The sequence below is a fragment of the Malurus melanocephalus genome, unplaced genomic scaffold (genome assembly GCF_030028575.1).
Source record: "Malurus melanocephalus ecotype Western Australia unplaced genomic scaffold, MMel_1.1 scaffold_25, whole genome shotgun sequence".
NCBI lineage: Eukaryota > Metazoa > Chordata > Aves > Passeriformes > Maluridae > Malurus > Malurus melanocephalus.
The window spans coordinates 3222420-3233945 of NW_026623257.1; positions in this window are offsets into that span (position 1 = coordinate 3222420).

The window sequence follows — 11526 nt, forward strand, 5'->3', positions numbered from 1 at the left end:
TTGAATAATTTCTGATTGCATTCTTATGCCCTGGTCATGTCTTTAAACACACATTTTCTAATAGCCCATTAGYTGGTTATGAAATAATGCAGCTGGTATTCCCATTTGTCATATTGTAACAAAGGATAGAAATATATTGATTCTTTACGTGTTCACCATAGCATAATTTGTGAATGTCTGTTCAATTGCAATAGTGTGATGAATGTGACTGCAGTTTGTCACTGAGTTTTACAATAATTGTTTGCTTCTCCTCATTTGAATGGAAATAGAAATATTAAGACTTCAATTGACAAAAAGACTGCTTGGCATAGATGGTGCAAAGCAGTTGATTTGCATGAACTTGCTTAATAATTAAACAAAACCTCTTAAAAAAAAGGGGGGGATTTCTTTTCCAACATCATTTCACCAGTTGTGTTGGAATAGAAAAATAAGAAATCYTAAACTGGTAAACCCTACTRTAAATGCACTTCTTTTGTATGCAAYCATCACTACTCTTGCTTTATCTGACCAATGACTAGAAAGTCAAAGCATAATATRGGTTTCTTTATAGAAGAAAGGATTCAAGAAAGTAAAAAAGCTCACCAGACAGAGAAAACAGGGCATGACTATATAATACCTGTCCTCGATAGTGCTTCACTACCACTTAACAAATTATGAAACAGAGTCATTGGTTTCTTAAAAATCAGAGCTAGCAGACGCCCCTTCTAGATAACCTGTCAGTCTTCTTTCCATTTTTTTAAACTTTCATTAAAAGAACTCAATTCAGCATATTTAATTTCAAAAGCATTCTAAATGACTGTTAATTAGTTGTAGCACACATTTTACTCATCTGTCAGTTTTTCCTTTCTTTGTGACTAATATCCTGTGATGATAAGTAACATGTTTTACCCCATGTTTTGCCAACTATGCTTTTCAGAATTTTAGTAATTTATTATTGGATACATTTACATGCCAGAGCCACACACATCATCTTGACAACCATTTTTCAGGACATAGAGGGTAGAATTTACATTTTCAAGTGTTTGTCCTCTTAAATCTCTATTCTAGATAACATAAAAAGTTGAATCTGAACTCTTATGAAATTTATGGGTCTTCAATTGTGTTGAAAAAAGTATTAAGAGGGGCTTGTGATATCAAAGACATTCCTAAGAAATATATTCATGTAGCCTGTGTGTGGGAAGAATACAAGTGTCATATCTAGATTTTTGGCATGACTGAAAGCCCAATATGTATGTGAATAGACCCAGAGTCCTGAATACAGATTCTGATCCAACCATTGCCCTGTTTACTGTTTGTAGTCACATTCAGTATACATTAGAGAAGGCTGGCCAAGAGCATGATAAATGTGAGCTAATTGGTTGGAAGAAAAGGAAATATTCTCAAAAGCAGGTCACAAATGTAGTACAGGTTAGCGGGAGTCATGAATAATAAGACTGCTGAAATGCTCAGACATATTTTTGAGCAGTGATGAGATTTTGGGTGGAAAATGTAGAATGTAGATGATGCAGGAAACTGTGAATATCTTAGTGTTAGGAGGCATAACTGAYTGGTTTTGGTTAATATGAAGAACAGTTATTTTATTTAAAGAGATTGTGTTAAAATATTTGGATATCAGTCAATTTATTTGGTAAGRTCAGCTCATTCTTGATTTTGACTTCCAAATATCATAGTATAAATTTGGGCAGAGTGAAATGGTTTTCTTGTATTTCACTGATCACATTGCATTACTTTTTCCAACAARAATTTGCACTTAAAATTGTTTTCATGAAGTATGTTAACTATTCTAAATTCAAAGTTGAAGCAGAGTATATGATTCATGGTGTAAATGTTATTCTGTTGCCTGGACTTTTAACAGTAAATACAAAAACTGCATTTAAAAACATGATGACTACTAAAAGAAATCTCAGTGATGTAAACATGTCTAAAAATTCACATATTTCATATAGRACAGTGAAGAAGCATGCAAGAAATAACTAAATTCAGTTGACCTARTGAAGAAGTTTATCCTTGAAGGTTTTCTGCAGTCAGATGCTTTAATTGATTTTCTTTWGTTTTGTTTTGTTTTCTAAATGYATTACCCTAATTAGACATCCAAAAATGCATTTCCAAAATGGAGTGAAAAAGAAATCTTTTAGGTTGATTATGAGTGTGCTAGGATCAGTTTAACTTTTTGTTCATGTTTTGAAAATATGCATCATTACATCTGTTTATGAAAAGGGTAAAAAAGGGTAAAAAAGGGTAAAAAAGGGAGGAGGACCCTGGGAAGCATTGACCAATCATCTTGCTTCCATGCCCAGTAACATCATGGAACATATGTTCCTGGAAGACATGTTGAAATATAKGAAACACAGGGACATGATTAGAGAMAGACTTTAAACTGTGAGTAGATTTAGATTTCATATAAAGAAGATTTATTTTTACAATACWGGTGGTGAGASAGTRGAGAAGCTGTGAATGCCAYRTCATTACWAGGGTTCAAAGTCAGGCTGGAWGGRGCTTTGAACAACTTGATCTATTGAATGGTGTTTCTGGTCATAGCAGGTGGTTAAACTAGATGATTTTTAAAGGCTGTTTTCAATTCAAACCGCGCTATTATTTAATTACTCAGTATTATTCCTAAAAATTATATTTTTGCATAGAAATAGATTGAGCAATTTAATAGATTTCCACCTTTTTTACTACTATGATTCAGTCTAACTGCTAAGCACTGTGAAACAGAGTCTTGCTATCACTGGGGATAAAAGAAATTAATACATTATCTTCTACAGCTAGAGAGTGGAATAAAGAGTAATTGGAAGTTGTTAAAAAGAAACTCTTTTAGCTGGTCAAAATTAATAGTTTATAACATCATTTTTTCTAATAATGATTAAAGAAGTTACTGAGCAGCAAATAAAATGTAACCTCTGAATACAATAGACAGAAAAAGTAGAAGAATAATGGTCCCTTGATAATAATTTTGACATTGTTATTGTTGCAAATTAGGATTGAACTCGCTCTTCCTGGCACACCATTGCAGCTGTACTATAAATCCTTAGATTTCTTACAAAGAGAATCAGTTTTTATAGTTCTAAAACTTTATTCAATATCATGAGGGACTGCCCTGAAAAGAATTCAATAATGTGGTTTTATAAAGATTAACATTAAATGTCCTTTTTGCGATATGGCAAAAGAAGACAGACTTTGACCCTGATTAAAAACATAGAAAGAACACATTTATGTTTACAGACATGAAACAAAACTGAGCAGAATTTCCTAGCCTGATGCTATTCTTCATTATCATAGAATCATAGAATAGTTTGTGATGGAAGGAACATTAAAGGTCATTTATTTCCAACCCCACTGCTGTGGCCAGGGACACTTTCAACTAAGACAGGTTGTGCAATGACCCATCCAAACTGGCCTTAAATGATTCCAAGAATGGGACATCCACAGCTTCTCTGGCCAACTTAGTCCAATACTTCGACATCCTCACAGTAAAAGTTTCTTCATTATATCTAATTAATGTCTATTCTATTTCAGTTTGAAGCCATTCCCGCTTGTCCTGTCACTGCATGCCTTTGTCAAAACTCTCCAACTTTCTTTTGGGCCCCACTCAGGTACTGCAAGTCTGCTCTAAGGTTTTCCCAGATCCTTGACTTTTCCAAGCTGAACTTCCCTGACACTCTCAGTCTATCTTCATAGCCCTCTGATCATCYTCAYGGCCYTCCTCTGGACTCACTCCAAGAGATCCATGTCCTCCTTATGCTGGTGTTCCCAGAGCTGAACACAGTGCTCCATGTGGGGAGAAGAGAGTGAGAATCACCTCCCTTGACCCGTTAGACAGGTTTCTTTTGATACACCCCAAGATATGGTTGGCTTTCTGCTCTGAAAACCTACATTACCAGGTCATATTGAGCTTCTTCAAATCACACATCCAAGTCTTTCTCTGCAGAACTGCTCTCAATCCATTTTCTGCCCAGTTTGGGATTTGTGATTSGGATTGCCCTGACCCACATGCAGGATATGGCACTTGCCTTGTTGAACTTCATGAGATTTACCCACACCTGCCTCTGAAGCCTGTCAAAGTCTTTCTGCATGGCATCCCCTTCCTTCCAACATGTTGATGGACAGATTTTGGGATTGTCAATAAATCTGCTGAGGGTGCACTCAATCCCACTGTTCATGTCACCAACACAGATATTAAACAGTGCTGGTCCCAGTAGGGATCTCTGAGGARCACCATTCACCACTGCTCTCCACTTGGATATTGAGATTTGACTGCAATTCTTTAAATGTGACCATCCAGCCGATYCCTTACCCACCAAGTGGATAATCCATGTCTCTCCGGTTTACAGACAAGGATGTCATGCAGGACAGTGTCAAATGCTGTCAAATAAGGTSCAGGTAGATGATACCAGTTGTTTCTCCTTATCCACCAACAATTTCACCCTCCAATACAAGGCCACTAAAATTTTCAAATACAATTATTATTGCAGACCAGMTTCTGCCTTATAGCCCTTTAAATAATACATTCTCTGTATATGCACAGTCCTTCTCTTAGGTGAAAAAAAAGAAAATCATCAGATGCCTTTGAGTGTCAGATTCCATTTGTATGCTAAAATCATTCCTAAAATGCTAGAGACATTAGTTCTGTGTATTTTTGACAGTGTTTTCACTAAATATTGAAACTTAAGATGTTGGCAAATGTTTAAGTAAGTGACACCCCTATAGAAATATGATGTACAAAAAAAAAACATATGATATTTTTTTTTTTCTGTGTAAAAAAATTAGTAGAGTAACTTGGATTTTGCAATTGAAGTCAAAATTTTTGAAGGAAAATGAATTTATGTTATAAATTTGTCTGCATGTGCTGCTTCACATCATATAAGATGTGTATCCTTAAAGTAAATTTCCCAAATACTGTGCAAATGCATGATCTCACTTAATACTTGCCTGAGAACTATATATTAAATGAAACTGAGGTCTATATTGGAAGATAGATTCTGCCTTCTGATATACATTACATGGTTTCATAACTACTATGTGGTTAATCTGCATGACTCTGAGGAGGTTTTATTCAATCAAGTCACTTCACATAATATTATGGGAAAATTTGCAAACTGCAGGTACCAGAAACCTCTGATTAAACTCAGAAGAAAAGGATGGGTAGGAAAGAATAGAAAGAGAGCACAGAACTGCCAACTGAGCTAAYATGTGAGTGAGAAGTATATCTGATGAATAAGGAGTTGTATTAACTTCAGTGAGCAAAGTTTAAAACCTGAAAATTAATGGATTGACAGTTTGGCAGTGAAAAAAGAGGAAAAAAAAACCACTTGATGAACAGACTGCCTGATGCATCTATGCTGCACCTGATATAATGAAAGTCATTAGAAAGAAGTTTGGAATAAAGAGAAATCAATTGTTTGTGATGAAAGCATGGACAAGAGTCGTTTGCTTTGATTGAATGGAGTGTCTTGAAAATATTTTTTATTAGAACCTGACTAAGTGATGACAACAYTATGTCAAACAGAAAAAAAGCTTCATTACTCTTGAGGAAGTGAACAAAATTTATTAAACACTATCTTCCAAACAAAGAATGATGGATTTCCCACAAGCTTTTTCAAGGAGTCACATACAGATTTTTAATCAACAGACAGAATTTCATAAATTTTGAGCAACTGAATAGTTGTCTTTTAGCAATATAAAGGTACTCTACAATATAATATTGGATTATGGAATTACTTTTTCTTGGTGAAGTATTACAAACTTGATAACATTTCTTCATGAAAAAAATCAAGTTTTTGCTTTTCAATCAAAAATTAAAAGCTAATTTGGGTTGATATAGGAAGAAATTTTAAATTTGTGAGCAATACACATGCATACTTTCTATTCTTTTTATCCTCATTGTCGGTAACATGTGGTTGTTTTTGTTTCTCTGTCTTTCACAACAGAAGCAGTTTTCAGGCTACTTTGAGCCTACATGCAGTCCTGGGAGCTCCTTTCAACARCACATATTTATGGTCTGTGTAGTCAGTCCTCAGCAAGCTGATACTACTACCTCCATTTTCCAAATCAGGCATAATTCCTTAAAAGTAAAGTTATGAAGTRTGTATTGAATATTGCTTTCTCTTGGAAGAAAGATTAGCAAATTATGTSTCTTTCAAAGTCTGACATTTTTTGCATAAAATATAATTTTCAATTGCTAAGGTAACTTAAGTCCAACTAAAGTGAGTACAAGGATTATCCCATTTCTCAGAATTTGGTAAATTTATTCACCAAAGCCATGCTCCATCTAAACAAGAGTTCCAGATTTTCAGAGAAATGGAACCTTTCAAGGATGCAAGAATCGAGCAAAACCTCCCCTCTATTGATACAGATGATTCCCTGCTGAGCTGTGAATAAATCTAGTTTATCTTTTGGTTGTGTCAACAGAGTGTGCTGGAGAAGCACCAAAAAATAAACTCTGTGGGGGGTGGGAAGAGAATAAAATAATAAATGCAAGAACTAGAAGAAAAGATAAAGAGAAGGAAGGCAGAACCAGAGAAAAGCCAAGGGGTACCACTGGCAGAGACAAGATGAGGAGCAAGAAGAGGGAAGTTCAGATGATGTGACAGGAAAAAGTAGCTGTGTGGCTTGGAGTAAAGAAGTTAAGAAGATAGCTCTGTGTGTTGGTATGACAGCAAGAAACAGCTAGGAGTATTCACCAGGAATTAATTTTCTTACAGYATATCTTTCTATCCTCATTCCTAAGTGGCTTTTAGTGTAGACTGCTGTAGAGTGCCTATTTGTAGTCCTGAATGTGAAATGTGTTTGTAGATTTGAATGTATCCTTGTGTGCTATTCTAGTACCTGGAATACATTTTCATATTATGTTGTTGAGGAAATAGCTGTGAAATCCTGTTCTAAAAGAATTCCTACTGTGCCCCATTCAAAATTCAATTGCTCAGAAAGTCTTCCAATTCTTGGAGGCTTTAAGGTTTTGCATCATAAAAATCTGCATTGTTGTGCCTAAATTCTTAACCTTAATGCCAACTCAGACAAAAGTCTGGGCTTTTGATTTTTACTGTTTTTTTTTCAATGTGTTATCAACCTCAAACTTGAGAAATTGCATTAAAAATCTGTCATAAATGAATGTTAAGAGGATGAATTTAGCCAGTCTAAAGATGAAATATAAAGCTATCTGTGTATTATAGTATTATATATACTTTTTTTTCCCTGTGAAGTGTGTTCTACACTGGGAAGTGACAGGTAGCTATAGAGCAGACATGTAAAAATATCCTCAGTGTGAAAGCCTCACAGTTTTACTTACTCTGCAGGGAAGAAATAATATTTCCATTTTACAGGTAGCACATGAAAGCACAGAGATGAGTGTCTTGCCCAAAGCTGCAGAGGAAATCAGTGTTACAGCAGATAATTAAATGTCCCAGAACAGCTACTGGGCAGAATGAATATTCTTCTACTAAAATTGCACAATATAATATTGGGATAGGTTCAGATACTTGCACACAACTCTTGTGCACGTACAGACATGASAGCTGGAAAGATTTATGTGCTGTTTAATGTCAGTAAGCAAAAAAATAAATATAATRGAGACATTCCATATTTTGTGTCTGAGGAACCCAATCTCTTGTCCTGTGCTTTTTAAACTATGGCACAGCTTAACTGAAAGTCTCCTGTTGAAACTTCATACATGACTACTGAGGGATATAACATTTTAATCTATTTAGACAATAAAGTMAAAATATGTCCCAGGAGAAATATGTCAAGCAGCTACATAGATCACTCATTTTCTCAAAGAGAACCACCAAGATCACTTTCTGAATTACAAAGTTGCAGTAATTGTTTCAGAGTTAAACTATAATTTTGTGTTCTCATATTTAAAGAATACCCTCAGTTTCATTTATACAAATTTTTGGGGTTAATAGTTCTTGTTTAGGGAAAAACTTAATCATCTAAGAAAGCAGAAATTACAGGAGGACAATGCTTATTTTAAACATTGGTATAGAATAAAAAATGTATTATCAGTCCTTCTCGTGCATAATAGTCTTTTGCTTATGTCAATAAAACTACACCACCTATATGTTCAAGGAAACAAATTTGGTTTACACAAAAGAGAAAAAAACTTGTCATGTTTAAAACATAGAGTGGTTCATAGAGTGCTTTGCTCCCTAGTCTTCTCTGACTGGAGATATCTCAATTAATTTTGCTTTTTTTTGTAGATGGTGGTCAGTATTGACCGAAACATGGTGGCTGGGATTCTGATTGAGATTCAATCACCTCTGTTTATGCRTCTATCGTGCAGAGACAATTGCATGTGAATCAATTGTCTGTGTCCAAGCTCCTGCTGCAGTCCAACAGCAATAAACAGAGAGTCACAGTCAATGGAGTAAAGAGAACTGCTCAAATACAGACATCTAAGTCAGGMTGAGATCAGCAGTTCCTCATAGCCACTGTTGACAAGTTCTGCATCTGTAACAAGCAGCTAGCTTGCTAAAACTCATCTTGTATTTTACCTAAACTTGGGAGTYTGGACATGGAGGTGAACACTGCCCAAGGAGCTCGTCTCATGATTATCAAGGTGTGAAGATTCAAGTGGTCAGTCTGTTGTGCATCTGTAGCCATCTGCCCACAGCTCAGATGATTCATTGTTAGATGGAGAAAAATTTCTCATTTAAGTCACTTTTTGAAGGTCCACTTATCATTCTACTGTTGGAGTATTAGAAATGTAAAGCAAGTCTCTAACAAGACCAGGCCTAAGAAAACCMCACTGATAGCAAAAGTTCATAAGTGTGTCAGGACTCAGGTCTTGGGTCTGACTTCTTTYTCTTACAGTGGCCCCACTTGAATGCTGTAGACTGTCTTCAGAAGGACAAGGAAAGGTGAATACTGAATGTACCTGTGTCTCTTCTCATATGTAGTGTTTCTTCCTTGTCTAGAGTACTATGGCAGCAGATGCCTGCACTTTTGAGCCATTTTCAGCACAGATGCAGTGAATATTGAAGCATCWTCTGTTGCCCAAGAACAACATTTTGTTACAAATGTTCTGCTCCTTCTTCAAAGAAAAGGAGTGTAAATCTTACTTGTCAAAACCAAGTCGAAACATAAGTTTTTTTTTTTTTTTATTATCTAACATCTTTCAATGCAGTTTAGTTAAAAAAAGAGTGAATACAATCAAGTCCCATATGTACTAGGCAGTGGAATAGAAAAAGAAGAGGCCACAACACTCACAAAAATCCTAAATGCATATAAACTATAACTGTTTTTTCTATTATATACATTATCAATATGGACACAGGAAATACTGAATTGAAACTATTGAATTGAATCTCATTGCAGAAGTCAAGGGGTTTTAATCCTACAATTTTCATAACAATACAAGATCTCATTTTACTTTTCACTTTGATGGAGTACTCCAGAAAAAGGCCAAACATAACACTTAGTATGTAGGCAGTGGTTTTTTTTTTTTTTTTTTTTTTTTTTTTTTTTTTTTTTCCAGATGGTTTTTTTTTATCTATTTCCTGATTTTTTTTTTACTTCAGATACCGCTCAGCATGTAGAATTTATACTGATCTACTCCATCAGAGTATCTCTGAACTTAATCCAGAGTCATGTCATCATAATTTAGAGAAAAAAAAATGGTTCACAATGCTCTCATAGAGGTTTGAAAAGGTCAGAATTCTCCATTCACTTATAAGAAATGTGGTCATTTTAATATATGCCAATAAAGGTCTTTTTTATTTCCATGTCCCTAGTCCTATGCCATACAATAAGATTCTCTTAGGTGTGAATTTATGGAGCAATAATTTATGCCTATATACTGTCATAGCTGTTGACCTTCAGTCTTACATTTAGCACTTTAAATCTGAATTACCGGGTAGTACGTTGAGCTTTACAGCGATTCATTCCTCAGCCATGGTGGTGTAGGTGAGGGAAAGACCCAGATAATACCATCACAGTAAATTACTTCTCTAATGGTAAAATTGTTGCATTGTTCTAATGAATCTTTACCATTTCCTTATATAATTTTATGCATATAGGGAATATAAGAAAAGATTTTGAGACTATAAGATAAGATTTTTTCCAGTAGTAAGTGAAAATGTAAAATTTAAAAAAAAATATATATTTTTGTTTAAAGCTTATATTCTTGATTTGAACCCATCTGGGAGGTGCAAGCACCTCAGTGCTGATCTCACAAGGGAAATTTTTTCCATCTTTGTATACATCACCAACAAAACCATTTTCTTTTTAAAAAACATTGCTACCAGCCAGAATTTTTATTTTAGACACAACTTCATTCTCAGAAAACAGCATTTCGTAGATGCTACAAATGTTTGTATAGCATTATTGAAATTTTAAAAGCATCACCATAGGAATTTCCTCAGCACTAATTCTGGAACGCTGCAYTTACTGCTATCTTATGTTGAATTATTTTGCTTACATATATTGTTTCCTTAAGTGAGTGATCACCTTTGATATATTAACTGCATCCTCAAATATGGTTTCCTTCATATCTAAAATATTTTTGGTCTCATATGTTGAAGCATGAACCAGATTCACCATGGATCACAGTACTGTAGACAGTATATATAGACACATATACCTGTGTCTGTTTCTGTTTCTCCTATGTGAGATTTGGTATACTCTCTCTCATGGTCTACATTTCCTCTTTCAGTCTCCCCAGTAAAGTTAGTGCTTGCCCTGAGAGTGCCAACAAGCTCTGCAGACAATCTCTACAGTGGATTTAGCCACTGTGCTTCAGGCTAACTCTGCCTTGGTAAAGCTGTTGGACTCTGAGTCTGACTTCTGAGAAAGAGTTGYGAGAAATAAAGACTTTCCTCAATCCCATGGGATCTGTATGGAAACTCAAGGGCTCAGATTTTTCTTGAACTGAGCTAAGCTGCAGCCATGTACCTCACTTTTCCAGCGTGTTGCCCTGATCACCTAYACTGCCTCAAGAGTTGCCTCTTCACTGTTCCTCTCCAGGACAGCACCAGTCTGTGGCCACTCCTGGCCCAGCTCAGTGGGACTTGTTGGGATAGGATGAGACTACACCCACTTGGGGAAAAGGGTAAAGTGGTAATCTGTGTAGCCCTTTGAATGACCCAAGTCAGCAGTGCTGTTAGCCTAAAGCTCAGAGTTCTAACCAACCTTCTGCTTCAGCAGAAGGGACAAGATGTGGCCAACACCTTTTCCCAAACATTAAAATGCACCTTGAATAGTTTTTGTCTRTTCAAGAAAATAGAAAAGTGAACAGCCTGCTGATCCTCAGGTTTAAACATGGCCAGTGTCCTGATAATTTTAATGATGGTACCAAGAGTGGCAACAGCACGCAAGAAAACAGAATGAGCTGAAAACACTAATCATATGAGAGGCTAGGCTACTAGTGCTTATGATTCAAACATTMAACTTCATAAATTTTGAAAACTAAAGAAATTTAAGGGATACTAAAAGGTGAAAGGATGTGGAAGGAATCTATAATTAAGGAGAACATGAGAAATTTTGGGGGAACCCAGGGCCCACGCCATTACCTTGCCCAGGATTATTTTT